General features: G+C 47.5%; 1 protein-coding gene across 4 annotated transcripts in view; it reads right to left on the bottom strand.

Moving 5' to 3' along the window:
- The window catches only part of LOC100646345 (leucine-rich repeat-containing protein 24), a 145,443-nt gene that overhangs the window by 52,999 nt on the left and 76,381 nt on the right, over positions 1 to 16,063 (bottom strand). For 2 of the 4 annotated variants that reach the window (XM_012310794.3, XM_003396449.4), the window contains one exon: positions 14,089 to 14,134. The exons of the other annotated variants lie outside the window; for them this stretch is intronic. The gene's annotated coding sequence lies outside the window, so the exon portion shown is untranslated. The remainder of the gene's footprint in view (positions 1 to 14,088; positions 14,135 to 16,063) is intronic. 4 annotated transcript variants of the gene reach the window in all.

The raw sequence follows: 16,063 nt of genomic DNA, 5'->3' as shown, positions 1-16,063 counted from the left end.
TCTCGAAAGCGTAAAACTGTTAATTATTTATCTCTTGGGAGCAAAGGTGTCTGTTTTATGTAAACGATACGTCTAAACCGGTAAATTATATCTCGCAACGGAACCGAGTTATCACCGGAATTTTATCGCGACATTTAGTAACGAAATTTTACTAGCGCGATAAGTATTTTAATTTTTGCCGTAAACTGCCGTACGCTTTGCCTTTGTCTTTACTCTCGGAGACGACACGCGACACGACGCGTTACGCCGCGTCAAAGGATCTCGGCTTTAAGCTTATCGAGGAGGTCAGCGCTGCTCCAACTTTTCCTAGCTTCGGTTTACAGGAAGCTGTAACGGAGTATCAAGAGATCAGCAACGTTTTCTAAATTGGAAGACGCGACACTCTGCCATCGGTGAGAAAAATGCTCTTGCATCGGTATCGTCGCGGACAGAACGACCAGAGGACAGGGATAGAGCGATTTGGCGCGACTTTGTGGCTCGAATAACGATCTCGAAGCTGAACGCTGCTTATTAATTTCGTCCAAACGCCGAGAGGATGGTTCGCGAATTCGCAACGATATTGCCGCTGTGCGGCGCGGCTCTGCGGAAACGCGAACCAGACCGTTTTATCGCTTCAATTTCCATGGTGAAAGGGGATCAGGCCAGGCAAGAACGAGTCGGCGGAAATTAGAAGCGCGTTCCGCTCTATGCGCTCTCTCCGTCGGTCGGTCAGCCGGCAGAAGGGGCGGCGGAAAGTTACGGAGGTTCTTGGCAATTCGCATTCAGCTTTTTCAAGCATCATCGTGTGCCGGGCTTCGTACGTTGCCCTTTTTACCGGCGCGCCGCGCGTCCGTATAGTTTATTAAGCGGCAAACAAACTAGAAAAAAAAAGAGAAAGAAGAAAAAAAAAGGGGAAGGAAAAAATCGAGAAAAATTCTTCTGCCCTTTATAGCTGCTAGGCTGAAAGTTCGTTGGGGCGGTATATATCTGCGTCTTCGCCGTGCCACCGACCTTGTGCACGCGAGAAATCGTCGAAACGTTCGGGGCACTGCTGAATGTCCTCGAAACCGAGATAAATATACCACGGGCGTTATTGTCGGGAAAGTTGCGAAACGCGAGGAGCGCGTAAATCGGACAAGATTAAAGTCGAAAGATCGTTGTTGCGAGCAGGAAGTAAGGGGGCAAGAAGTAAGACGAGATACCGAAGAGGAAAATGCATTAGAATCGTTCGAGATTCTTGCAAACTAGTTGGCCGACTTGTGCGGCCTTCATGAATGCGTAATTCGTCAAAGATTCCGTGTTTTGTCGTGCACTCTTCGCGCTACCGTCTCGACTTTCCAAGCGAAAATGGATTTTCCGTTTGACGGATACTCGCGAAATTGTATAATCGCGTGCACGATACGATAGCGACATTAGCGCCGGTAACCGATATTTATTTACTTGCTTATTTATTTATTTATATACTTTTACGGGATAAACCCTTGGAACGGAAGAAAGATTAACTCGGAAGACGGAAAATAGGACGGTAAGTACGTATGAGTTATGGTTAGGTTGGGTTACACGTACGTAAGGAAGAGAAAAAGAAAGTAACATACGTAGAAGGAGTAACGAGACAAGAAGAAAGTACAAAAGGACAAAGAACAGGATATAGCGATATAAGATGGTCGGAAAAGATGCTCGAGAGAATGTCTCGAGTCTTAAGGATAGCGTGGGTCGACCGAAGATATCGATAGTCGACTATGCTCATCGATATGCGGCTCGTACGTCTTACGGACAGGTTTCCCAACTGCAAAGGAAACGGTCGATCCGGAGAAAATTCATCGAACAAAGTTCCGGTCGACGATACCAAGCTTGGAGACACGGTCGTCTCGGAATTTAACCAAAGATGGAAGACGAGAAGTGCCGTTTACTTTCATTCGAGAAATTAGACGTCGCGAGGAACGATTCAAGTACGCGTTTCGGGCAGGTGAAACAAAATCGTCGGAAGAAAGTACGATTAACGCAAATTTGTCGAGGGCCGATCGCCGCTAGATAGCGGGACAACGGAAAGGTGGAAGGTAGGCCAGAGCCGAAGATGGTTTGCCGGTTATTTTCTCGGTTGGACCGATCGATCGCGAGAGCCCGCTCCTCGAACAAACGTCGACCGTAGAGAGGGCAAGGGAGGGTTGTAAAGAGCAGCGACGGCGCCTCTTACTTTGCTCTTCGAATGATCCTGGAATCGGCCTGCTCGGCCGGTGATGGACCACGAGGAATAATTGTTATTCGGCGAGAGGAAGAAGGGAAAAAATGGGAGTCGTTTGTTCAAACGCGACGAGGGGATCTTTCTTCGAAGTGGTTTCGAAGATTGCACGGGCGGCGATGGAGAAAGAGACGGAAGGAGGCGACCGTAATAATCAAAGACATTCTTAAACGTCTTATCCCGGGGCTAATCTCGAAATTTTTCTCTCCTGGATGTCGAGAAGGAAAAAGGATTTCCCCGGGCGAAAAAAACGCCGATGTTAGTCGATCCGGATCTAGAAACGTCGGATCGAGGAGGATCTCGAACGACGAGTCGCTCTGCTCTCTTCGGATAGTCGATGGCGGGGCCGAAGGCGGAGGCCAGCGAGACCAGATACACGAGGTTCGTCGTCGTGTTTGCAGCGCACGCGAATGAAAAAACACGATGGAAAGAGAGCAAAAGGTCGTGGGAGCTGAAATATACACGCGTCCATTCATCCGGATGAAAAGGTTCGTTATAGGGGCAATTACTGTGGTGGTGCGGTGCGCTGACCTCTATCAACGGCCGCACCCCCGTTCTACTACACCTTACCCCGACGCGCCTTACTGTTCTCTGCATTTTAGATTAGTTTAAAGTCGGTGGAAGCGAGCGAAAGCAGTCGCCCGTTGCTCGATAAGAGGATTAACCGATAGGGTAATAAGGAGAGGCCACGCGAACCTTCGTTCCTCCCGACTCTTCCTTCTTCCTTCCTTCCTTCCTTCCTTCCTTCCTTCCTTCCTTCCTTCTCCTCCTCCTCCTCCTCCTCTTCGCGCTCCAGTCTCCGCCTTTCTCTTGCTTCGAACGCGCTTCGTCAACCCATCAGTAAAGTAAAACCATCATCTTGCAAAACGACCGATCCGCTTTCTCCGTCTTTGTTTGCTTCGCGCTTGCTGCCTAAACGAATGAACAAACAGCTGTTCATCGATTATAGAACGACAGATTTTCTAGTTGGGATAATTCGGATATACGTGATATCGTGGTCCGTTGCTCGATTCGCAATATGAAACTAATTAATATGATAATTATCGAAGCAAAGAATTATTATCACGGTGACCTGTTAAATATCGCCATATATTACGCATTAAATATTTCATTATTACGCCGAGCCGTAAAATAATCCTATCGTGGGGAGTGAATGTTAATAAATTCAATGAGTTAAAGGAACGGTGCGCAACCGACTGTCGTTGATGGATGGTTTCGAAAACATAAGAAGACGAACGCTAAAAATAAACGAACAAATGTGATCAACGAACCACGATATACGATTAAATTGGCTGGTTTTTAATGGTATAACGGCGAGTTTCGCGACAAAGGATGGAACGATTCGGCTCGAATCGACGAGTTTCGACGAATTTCGCTTCGAGATACACGGTTACTCGTATTCGTAGACTAGTGGAAAATGAAACGAGAGAGAGAGAGAGAGGAGAAGAAAGGAAGTGCAGTGCGTGTTTTTTCAAAACGGAAAGATCGATATTTCGTTTGGAACGGTTGGATCGGAGGGAAGAAAAGGACGCCGGCGACGGGGGAAAGAAGCGAACGCACACGGTAAAACTGTGACAGCACGCGTTGAAAATATATCTATCGACGTTGTGTGATCGATAATGCGTGGAATCGAATTTTCCAGGAGGACGAGTTGGTTCGGTGGCAAAAAAAGTAAAAAGTAATTAAGGCTAACTAGACAGCCGTGAATCCATCATATTAGCCATGGGACTAATCGGTTGTACAACGGGCCGCGTGGACGACAGGAACGCGCAATTTCGAATCAATCTCCGGGGATATCTGACAGGGGCCGCCGGTCCTCGTTCGTTTTTCTCCGGCTGCAGGCAAATCGATAGCTCTATACGGCCAAAGCGAAGCCGCGCCACGCCGACCTGCGACAAACGCGAAACACCGTTTCCGTGGAAAGCAACCGTGCGTTCTACTTGCTTTCGCGTAACCGGAGCCCCGGTTCTCTCTTAATCGCGATTAACGTATCGCGAGATAGGAAATGGGAGAACGAAAGAAGCGGAGGGGATAAGAACGAAGATGAAAAAGGGATTCGCATCTCGTGGAAATTGACACGGTTCGATCCACGTTTCAGCGAGCTTTCCGCCGTCGGAATCGACAATTGCCGGAGGAGAACCTTTTTGTCGAGCAAAATAAATAGACATTTTTTTCCTCCTTCGTTTTTCAGTATGTTTACCAACCCATTTTTCTATTCACCGTCGCTTCCGGCAACGTTCGATTCGGAAACGTTGACTCGGGAACATTCGATTTGGGAAACGTTCGATTCCGAAATGTTTTATTCGCTGACGCTCGGTTCAGAAATGTTTGAGCCCGGAGATGCTGGATTCTCGAACGTTCCATTCTCGGAACGCTCGATCCTCGGTGACACGGAGTTTAGCGATTCTCGAAACCCTGCAGAATCTTCGATTCGAAAGTGTTTGATAGACGTGCCCCGTATATCGTGCAAACGCTCTTTTATACGAGTTTCGTGTATCTTTCTGCTGTTGATTCTACGACTAAAGTACGCGCTCGGTGTTTAAAACGAAACTTTCTTCGGGAAAAATCAGAACGTGCGTTACAATTGGTTTACCAAGGAAATAAAGACAGGGTCGATCTTGCAGCGAGCTCGATGTTTTTCGAGAACGCGCTGATATCCAAACGAACGAAGGTGTTTACAATTTGGCAGTGGCCTCTCGCGGATTATTCGCGTCGAAGATTCCGGTGGACAGGAAAAGGGAAGGAAGGGGGACGGGAGGCAGAGGAAACGTATCGGTACAGGGTTAATTACATTAAAGATTCTGTACACAGATAAATTAGCTGCTTCTCCGTGCAGATAGTAATTATCGAGGTGATAAGTGGTAATAACAGTTTTACGCTAGTTTCAGCCTCTTCCACCTTCGGCTAACCGTTAACGAAGAAGACGCGGCAGTCGAAGCACTCGTTATCAAACAGCTTAAACCCGTAACTCGTTCGTGATTATTACCGCCGCTATTAAGTGTCGTTATTCGTCGCGTTATTAAGCCGATACAGCTCGAACATAATTAGCTGCTTGTGCAAATAATATCTCGTTGTCCGCGCAAAAAGAACGAAAACGATGAAGGCGACGAACAAACGAATGAACGAAGGCGGAGAAAGAGGCCGGAACAAAGCGTGAGTCGGCTTAATGCGCGTACCTCGTTTTTCGGTTCTCTCGATAACCTGGAAAGCTCGTCGTTGTTCTTGGTAACGACGTCGTCGGCCGGCGATATTCCACGTCGTTAAAACAACCGGGACGAGTCAACACGGAAGCTTTCTTCCTTTTTTTTCTCTCTCGTGGAACGGACGCTCGCGCGCCCACCGACGACGACGCGCCCAAACGAGCACGCTCGCGAGGAACAAAGTTGGCCGCCTCGTGCTCGGGCCACGAGCAAACGTTTTAACGCGATTGAAAAAGTTGAAACTCTAACGAGTAACGAACGGAGCGACGCTGTCTGTGGCGTGGTGCCGCGATCGCGGCCGACCATCTTAATGAAATCGACCGCTCGATCGTGTCGCGTCGCTTCTGCATCCGCTTCCGCGATATCCACCGCGATGAGATATCGACAACGCGACGACTCGAATCCCCCGATTCTACGGGTCGATCGCGGTGTGGTTCGTGCTATCGTCCCAAGGAAATTTACGTTCCAAATCTGGCAGGGATTTTCGCGGATCGTCGACTGGATATCGTCGCATTACCGATACAAACGAAAACGCTCTGTAAGCTCCTTTCGCGCGTCCTTTACACGGATTTTCGTTTAATCGGTCAAACACCGATCTCTCTCTCTCTCTCTCTCTCTCTCTCCCTATCCCTCTGCCGAGTTGCCGAGTTTGTTCACAGACCATTCCACACGCCCTATCTCGACCAGGTCTTTCCCTCTATCGGTTTGTACAGTTTCGGCAGAATTCATCGGATCGGATCGGATCGGATCGCGCGGCATCACGGCTTCGCCTCTGGCTATTCCAACTTCTTGCGAATGTCAAGGCGATGAAAATCATCCGGCATTTTGCGATGCCAGTCTACGCTTAGAATTTTTCATTCCTTCGAAACGCCATCCTGTTGCCGGTACTGTCGAGTACCATTCGCTACTTCGATCCGATCGACACTCGAAACGGTCCAACGACAGACGCTTTTTAGAGTTGCCAGCTGCAAGCTGTGACGCTCGGATCGAGTACTCGTAGATCGGTTTTCGGAATAAAATAGCGAAATGCGGATAACGTTGACGAATTTTCAAACACGACGTCCAAGAACGCGACAACGACGCCAATTACGCACTCATAATTGTCGCGTACTGTTACACGGCACGCAGACTCTAGATACGTCAAGGTAACACAACGGGCGAGAATTTATCAGCAGGTTGTACCGCCCACGACGTAACTAGACCATACACTCGTACACGTCGTTGACGCAAAGATAACGACGCGGACCGACAAAGTCGTGCGACGTTCCGCTCGATGTCATTTCGCCAGTCTTATCGGCCCTCTCGTAACGACTGCCGCGATAAACTCGAGTAAAAGTAACAGCTGCGAGCCGACTTCTTACGTAACAACGACCATGTTCCGCGTATCTATATTCTCGCTCGGCATTTCCAGATGAAACGGAGAGAGGTTAGAGCGTGCGTGAAGCGTGGCAATTTGCCGCTGTTTCGGATCCGAATTAATCGCCAACGTTAAATTTTATCTTGCGGCGTTATCGTATTTCTAACGTTTCTTCTTCGTCTAACTTGGAGCGGAACTCGACTGCGAGAGAAACGTACAATTTTCAAAGGACACGAAACGACTTTGGGAAAATTCCGTTGAAAAAGGCAACTGCATAAATTCTGCCTGCTAGCCGTTATCGGCTCTCAAAGACCGACACGCTATTCTTTCAGCGGCAATAAAGAGAGAGCAAAGTTGGTAATGAAAGAACGATCGTGCCAAGGAATTATTCGCGAAACTGAAGAGGCGAGCGAATTGAACGGATTTAAACGATGGAAAAAATCGAAAGACCGAACGAACGAGAGATAAAGAGAAGGATAGAGAGAGAGAGAGAGAGAGAGAGAGGAGCAGCGGCAACGGCAACGGCAGCAGCCGAGGGCAAGACGTTAATGGCCCCATGTTGAAATATTCCCGCGTGCTTGGGGTATCCCGGTTTCGGTGCACGGCTAATGTTATTGGCCTGTCGAGATAGGGGCTTATCTAGTTGCGGGTATACGGCCACCGACACGCACGTGCCGCAACAGTAACCGGCGCCTTTACTCGCTGCACAATGGACACGCAACGTGCACCGACGCGATTATGGCCCTACCTCGATTTAAACGGTACGACGAAAAACGGTTCTCGCTAGGAAAACGCACACGCTGCGCTACGAAATTGACAGCGAGCGGCCGTACGGCCTGTAACCGGGTTACAGTGGATTTTATTTCTGTCTTAAAGAAGAGCTTGCGATATTGGGAAAGTTGCCGCGCGCTTCCTTTAATCTACGATATTGGAAGGCCGTATCTCGGATTAAATACACTTGGGTGTGGAGAAAAAAAGAAAAAAAAAAAAAGAAAAGAAAAGAAGAAATAGAACGTTCTACTTTTCCTCTTGTTTTTCGTTGCACGCGTAGGTATTATCCTGTCGAACTACGACGAACGAAACGATCTCGCTAGAAAGAAAAGTCTGTTTAATGTCTTTCTACCGTCGTTCCGATTACTTTTTCCTCTTCGTAGGAGTTGCCTGCGTTAGTGAAAGCTCGAGCAAGAAACAAATCCAACGGGGAGACCGTATTCCGGACGAGTGGAAATTCTGAAAAGTATCATCCTCGCGAGAGACGGATGCGACGCAATGGCCGTGCGACACGAGGGGCGCACCGCGGAGCATTGGCTTATCTACTAAGTAGTTACGCCGTGCGATATGCACGCGTCAGACCGGCAAACTCCTGCAAGGCTCTATCGTGCTGGCGACGCGCATACGTTTCGCCCCCACTAACGATTCCTACCTCCTTACAAATTTACGTCTCGTTTATAGCCCGTGACTCTCGCCGTGACTCTTCAACGTGGAGCAATTACCGCGCTTTCCACTGGTCCTCGACTGGAAAACGGCCGTGTCCGATTATCATCGCGATTGTTTGCTCGTCTCGCGCGACAACGAACAATCTGTGCGCCAACGGTACGTATACACGGCTCGAAAGTGCCATAAATCGCCTTTCTTCGTTACCGAAACCATAATTAAATCAAATTTACAATGTCTCTCTGATCCGTTAAACTCCTTCGATCCCTTGTTCGTTCCCTTCGTAGAAACGACAGCCGCTACGTTCAACGTCGATCGACTGAACGCAATACCTCTTATCTTATCATCGAGCAAATTAGAAACTGACAGAATTGGAAACCGTTTGAATCCTAGTTATATCGTACATTTATGCCGTAAGTTGGAATTCGAGGTCGATCGATTCGCAAAGCGAAATACTCTGATCGAATAAACGTGAATGTGAAAAAATATCAACTGATCGGGAAAAAGCTTTAGACATTTTTTCAATGTTTATTCAGTCAGCATCTTGTTCCCTTTGGAATCGATGAAATTCGCGCGATATCAATGACTCGAAAATTTACGCGTCGCGAAATCCTGCTCGGAGTAGCGAGTGCTTTGGAAACGGCGCGTCACGTAGAGTGGCATCGCAGCCAAGCTTTATTTCCCTCGAATTTCGATCAGCTTCCAATGGAAATAATACAATGGCATTTTATTTCGTTGCGTCAGTTCGTTAATCGCGCGATGCGTTCCACTCGAATAAAGCGCCCTTCTCCCCATTACAAATTTTAATATTTCTTCATTTTCGTCGGATCTCTGCTGTAACGAGTCGCGCGTTCCGGCTATTACACGCGCCGCATCGTTGATTTAAGCGGAAATTTCCCAACGCTTTGCGCGGTCCCGCTAACATCCTAACGCGTTCGGTGCTATAGTTTCAGCGAAACATCGCGCGCCCTGATAAAAAATGTGCTTTGCGTTTTACAGAAATTTCAATGGGGAACACGGTAGAAGCGTTCAACGAACGGATACGCTTTCATTTCGTTCGTTAAATATTCCTTAGGTGGTTCCGATAATCGAACCGAAATCAGATCGAACAACGATATCGAGCAGCGTCGCGATAACGCCGGGGCACGATACCGAATTTCAATTAATGCGGCGGCACAGCATCGAATCTGCGTAAACGGGCCGATTATTAATTAACCGCATACGCGTGTATTAGCGGCTAGTGGAGTTACACTTGGTTAAGCGGACGATTCCGCTTCGATTCGTTCGATCGGAAACCTTTTCTCGGCTCGAAATCGATCAACGTAATGAAATTAATTTGCCGACTGTAACGTTTCTCGGTTTTAAATTAAGTTTTCAACCGGCTATCTGTATGTGCAAACGATGAAGCGGTGTAATAAAAAAGGGAGGAAAAAATAAAAAAAAAAAAAAAAAAAAGAAAGGAAGAAAGAAAAAAGAGAATTGAAAAGCTGTATGGAGCAATTTCGTCGGAGATATGAACGGAAAGCAAAGCTGGAAATTGGATCGAAATTCGCTGGTAATAGTTGTTGTTTCTAAACGGGCGTGAAAACAATTCAACGAGAACACGATTGATAAAAATGGTGGAGGACGCGGTAACCGGTTTATATATTTTTGTCTAGGTTTGTTTCTTTCGCGCGAAGGAAATGCTGGATATTCGGTATTCGATATCCGCTTGCCTTCGCGTACTTCACGTTGGCGTTAGAATTAATTATCGGTATCCACGTTGCGCGTTAAGCAACTTCCATCGTACAACGGTTATATCGTAATTTTTAGGGTTACGTGCTAGCGTAAAGGACGCTAAAACCCCTAGCAGCCACAAAGTAGGTAGATAAGTAAAACGATAAAACAGCCCTGGGCTCTGGCTCTTTTGTTTTTCTTCGGTCAAGCCAACCCGTAGTCTCTGCTGGTTTCCCTCCATCTTCGTTCTCCTTTCCTTCCAACGCCGTATCACATCCTGTATCCGTGTCTCTTTCCGAAAGATCGCGAGATAAACTCGCTGTTCGAAAGTTGCGCGATATTTCCAACGTTGGTTAAAATTAGTGGAGCTCGCAGGCGAATGTCTGATAACGGTATCTCCGTTTCCGTTATCCGGTTGGTTGGCGATCGCGATAACGCTATCTCAGCTACCGAGCGAGTCAACCGCGTCTCTTATTTTCTACCCTTTTTCGATCAGTTATTACGGTTTTTCTGACCTCCACCCTCCTCTTTCTCCGCTTTCTCCGCTTTCTCCGCTTTCTTTTGCTCGCCAAAATGAATCGTTTTCTTCGTTCTTTCTTTCTACGTTCGGCAACGTAGAAGAGTTAAAGATGGGAGAAACCAGCGATCCGCCTTAACGAGGCAAGTTTAAAGCGCGCGTTAATTTTTCGAACGCATGGAGAACGCAGGGAACGATGCGGCTCCGCTCATCGACGATAATCGTATAACAGTTGAAAAAATCCCGGCGAACGCGACCAGATTTAAAAGATTAACGAACACGAACGTCTGTTTTGCATTTTGTACGCGTATTGTACCGGCCGGTTCAACGCCGCTTGTCGCCGGTAGTCAAACGAACGGGAGTGGAGAATTAACGTAATTAGCGATGCTACTACCGTTCTCTGATTATGTCCGTTTAAAAAGAGGCGTTCCCGCGTACACGAAATTTCTATCGCGCTAAAGCTGTTTTCCACCCGTAAAACCATTTGCCAGCTCTATGGGTAGACGACCGAAAAAGATCGAAATTAATCGGCAACGATCGAGCGCTATCTCTTTAACGAATAAAAATAATCCGAATCAAAGAGATTACGTTGTTGCGTAAAGTTGCGTTGTTGTTCAAGTCAGAATGTTAAGTCGTAATATTTCTTCGATGCGAAGAATCGTCCGACCGTTGCGAAAAATTGTCGTCTACGAGAGTTGCGTGGTTTCCACGTGGTTGATCGAAACGTGGTAACGCGCGTGCCTGTTTTGTAAGTAGAGACGTCTACAGAGACGCAAGCATCGCGGTTAGCTGGCAATTTTTAAATGGAACGTTAGAGAGTTCCATCGCGTTCGAGAGTAGTCAGGAGCGAGAAAAATGTGGAATTTGCGATAAAATGTAACAACGAATTGCTATAATTCGAAAACTTGGCAGCTACCGAGATGTTTTGTTTCGTCCGTGGAAAACTTTCTTCGAGTTGGAAACTCGATACCGGCAAGGAGTTCGCGTTACGCGAAGGAAATTTTCTAGGAAACGCTGAGCGAAATATCTTGTTACCCGTTAAATTTAGAAACGATAGAGGTTAATAGATTTTTATTTACCTGAAATTCTGCATCCGCATAGTCGCGGTACAAGATACTAAGATTACAAAGGAACTAAGGATTAACGATCTCTAGCGATATTTATGAGCCATCCCGAGTTAAATATTTCTCAGACGTGTTTAAAGATTTTGATATTTTTAGTAGAAAAAGGAAATGAAATGGAATCTCTATTCGAGCAAGCCGTTCTATGATAAAGGCGATCGAAAGAATCCGATCGATGGAAAGTTCTCTCGCGACGATACTTTTGCAAGAGGGTTTCAGGGACGATGAAGATCTAGGTGAAAACTGCGCTCATTTCCTAACATTTCGTAACACACTTTCCGCGATGTTAGAGAAAGTAGAAAATCTCGAGATTTTCGATGCTCTGTTTTCCTCTGTAGTTTACGTATGCCACTGGTATTTCGCTAATCTTGGACGCGACTGTCGCGTCTCCTACGTAGCGATTCGCGATAATTTCACGAGGACTGCTCGACGAAGAAACCGCAATTACGTCTAGCCAACGTATTATTAAAAAAAAATTCGCTAATCGTCTCGACTGGACTAGATTCGCAAACGGACTTCCTCTTTATGGTCGGAAAAACGTTTGCGACGCTTGAAACGTTACTAGCGAAAAGACGACGGACAAGAACTTCGTCTCTGAAATTCCTACGAAGCTATTTTTCGTCGCCCATGCCCATCGAATCGAACGCGGTATATTCACCGAATACCGAATACCCGCTACCACGCGTATCATCCTTTGAACGATAAACGAATTCTCGTTTCCTCACCTGCGAAATTCGCTAGATGCACGGCATCTCCGATAATTGCTCGATCGGATTAACTGGCGTACAGAAACGTCTATGAACACGTTTGACGGGGATTCGGACCGAGGCCTGAAATATCGAGCGAATTAGTTCCTTGAAACTATCGATAAACGTCACGAGATACGAAGAATAATTAAAGACCGTGGCGTTTGACGAGGCACGTGGCGGTAGCGGTGGCGGTGGCGGTGGCGGTGGACAGTTCCTGGTGTTACGGTCGTTTCGATTTTCGTTTAAACTCGTTTAGTTATTGCGTTGCGGATCGTTTCGGTAAAATCGACGGAACGGGAACACGTTTCCAACGAACGGAAACGAGCCGCGTTAAGAACACGTCGAGGAACCAACGAGTCGTCGATTTTCGATCAAAGAAATCGCCGAATAAGATATCGTTCGAGTCTAACGTATGATAATTATTTGCAATGATAGATAGGTTTAGCCAAGTCGTGAAATTTCTGTCGCCTAACGCGTCAAGGTTAGAAATCGAGAAAACGTGGAAATTACGTTCGGAATATAGAAGAAACGTTTAAGAAACTTTCTCGCGTTTGCGACAATTTCGATAGGCAACTCAAGTCCAGTCCACTCAACGTGACAAGGTTTCTGCTCTTAAAATTCGCGTCATTTTCTCCATGAAACTTTCCAATTTCGAATTTGGCTCATCCGCCGACGGTAAATCGACAAAATTGCCAAGTATGGGATAATTAGAACGGCACTGAAATCGTCGAGAGAACATTTATCGCGTGGTAAATATTCGTAAATAAAAGAAGCTATAAATGGAACGCGCGCGATCCAAGCGTGCCGCGGTTCCCAAGATTCTGCGTGTTTCCCTTCCGCGACTCTAAACACGCGTCAATCCCGTTCAAATTACGGGGAATTAAATGGAAATCTGCGGCCGCCAATTAATGAGCGATATCCAAGAATTTAATCCGAACGCGCGATCGCCCCTACCGTAATTGTTTAGCGCCGCGGTGCATCGCCGCGATTAAAATGAAAATTGACCAACGTATGATGGCGAGGGAGTGCGATATCGTGGGAATTCCGTGTCCACGAGTGAAAAACATTTGTAGATAAATCCGTAAACTCTGGAAATCGGAGGTCGAAATTCGATATCGTCCGGCCTGCCGCTTTATCCGACGCGATTGTCAATTTCCATTGATCGTTCTTCCGTATTAAAACGATTGGTAACGTTTCTGTAGAAATTTGGGCACGTTGCGTCAAATTCGGCGATAATTTGTTTAATTGAACGGCAAACGCGAATAACTTAAAGGATGATCGCTCAGACGGTAAACGCCGTGCAAGCGTAGCGCAGCGTCGAGTTTTCGAGTAATTATCTTAATTGTGCCAACTGCAGATGCGACCGAGGGGAATGAAAGTAATTAGGATGGCGCGCGTCGATAAAGAAACATCTCCTCCGATACGTAATTCACTGGCGGAACGAACTCTTGATTATCTCTCGCCATCTTTTGGACCGTCGCTAAATTTTCCTCCCGATAAGACGAACAACGGCCAAATCGTAGAAGAGATCGACCAGCTATTCTCGTATTTCACCTATTTCGGTAGCTCGAAGTAAAAAGAGGAAAAGATATTACAATAGGAGAGAGGAAAGAAAGAAAGAAAGAAAGAAAGAAAGAGAATAAGTGGACGAGGAAGGTAAGAGACAAAGGGCGAGACGGAGCGACGCGTCTGCAGGTTGTACGTCGACAGGTAAGCCGGAATACAAATTGCGCGACGGTTCGTTAGAGACAAGAAAAGGGAGCGTATCCCGTGTACCTTGAGAGCAGCGGGCCACGCTTCGTTACTCATCCGTCGAGTGGTCCTAAAACAAAAACGGCAACGGATGCAATTAGATACGATGCGACTATCCTCCGTTCCTTTCTCATCCACCGACTACCGACTACCGCGCGTACGTGTGTATTACGCGTGATCGTGGCGGACAGTCGCGGCGATAGAAAGCGAGGGTGGAAGGATATGTCGTGCTACCTCGAGTCGAATTTCCTATTGAATTTAGCCGAGCTCGCGAGAGATTCGTAATATTACGTCGCGGTCTACCCTCATTTGCGCACCCCCGAGGAATCCATTTCCGACTTTTCTCCGCTACCGGTTCGTACCGGCGCCCTGGGACTCATCTACCGGCTCCCCCGACCGCGGAACAGGCGAAACCTCGTTTGTCACGACTCGTTGTGCGCCTTCGTTTTCCAATTCCTGCGTTATCTACGCTATCCGACGGCAGCATCGCGACTAGAAGATTTAGAAAAGTGGGCAAGTTCGGCACGCGTGACGTTTTTGGAAGGATCGCAACGACGAGCGGAAACGATTTCCAAGCAGCTTCGATAACGATCCGAAAGGAAGTTGCGGTGGTCGCGTATGCGAGGGAGGAACATTCTCGTTCTGAAAGGGCAATCTCGCTTCCCCGGGGCGAAGCTTCTCGACAAAAAGTTCCACGTTTCCATGGAGTTTCGCCGAGGACAGGACTTTCGAGCCGAGGAACCTCCCCCTATCCAACGTTCCACGTTTTGCTCGTCCTCTCGCGTCGCCACCGCGCTTCTAAATCAAACTTACGCTCCCTTTCTCCGCGTCGCGTTCTTTCTCCGTGCTTTTCTCGGTTCGAAGACTATCCGTCGACGATGATAAAAATTGTTGCAAAGTCGGAGCGCCTCTGTCGATCTATACTCCGCCGACAGTTACGACCAGAGATCCGTATTCCGTATCTGGCCTTTTAACGTTTTTAACGAGCCTCGTTCTTGGATCGCGCGTCGCCTTTCAAACCTATCGCGCATACGTCTTTCTCCGTAATTTCCTCCAACCTTTGTGCATCGGACTCTTTCGACTCGGCGTGCTCCGACAACTAACTCTGCTCCGTCTACTTTGGCAATGGGAACGAGACAAAGGACTTGAAACTTCGGAATAGAGTGGCGGATCGATCCAGGCTTCTGTCGAGACTTTTCACGAGAACGTGGCTCCCCTCCAGAATCTGCCATGATGCATCCTCGAATACGGTTCGGGGAACATCGAAGCCTATATCTACGAGCGACCGATATTATCCGGCTTTGACGTTAAACGACAAACGGATTATCCTGCAAATCGTTTAAAATCGGCAGCCAGTTTACAGGAAGCTAGCTTCCGGTTCGAACTCGGCATATGCCACGGAGTTGTATCGGAGGACGCGACGCGACGCCACTCCCCGAGTCAAACGATTCGCCCACGTCATGCGCACCGATACAGCAACGCTCTCTCGAGTAAAGTTCATAAATAAACGTGTCGGCGGTTTTGCGTTCTCGGTTTTGCGTCGAACCAGCATAGGCACGGGAAGGTTGGCGATTTTAACGCGGCTCGCTGCCGTTAACCATCCTCGTATCGAATATCGTTCCGCGATATCGTCGCGGTATTAGGATTCGCGGAAGGAAGAGCCAGGCTGGAACGAGAAACTGGAAATTTCGATGTTTCTAATAACATTAACGATGGAAATCGTTTGCGCGGACCAACTTGTCCAACCACGTTGCAGCTATCGGCCGCATTGAAATCGCCGTAAATGCGACGAGACGGGGACGGCTCGTAAACGAGACACGAGGCAAAGGTGTAAGGACAATAAGTTTGCGGAAGCAGCGACAGATGGACGAGTCGGACAACGATCCGGTTGCCTCTCGTTGACGGAATATCGCGATTAGCAACGATTCGTCGAAAGATCGGGGTTTCCGAGTCGTATAGAAGGGGCGATGTCGAGACGATCGTGGTATTTCGTTCGTTA

This window comes from Bombus terrestris, chromosome 7 (assembly GCF_910591885.1).
Source record: "Bombus terrestris chromosome 7, iyBomTerr1.2, whole genome shotgun sequence".
NCBI lineage: Eukaryota > Metazoa > Arthropoda > Insecta > Hymenoptera > Apidae > Bombus > Bombus terrestris.
The sequence above is the reverse complement of the archived record's forward strand: the minus strand, read 5'-3'. Positions and strand labels throughout refer to the sequence as shown.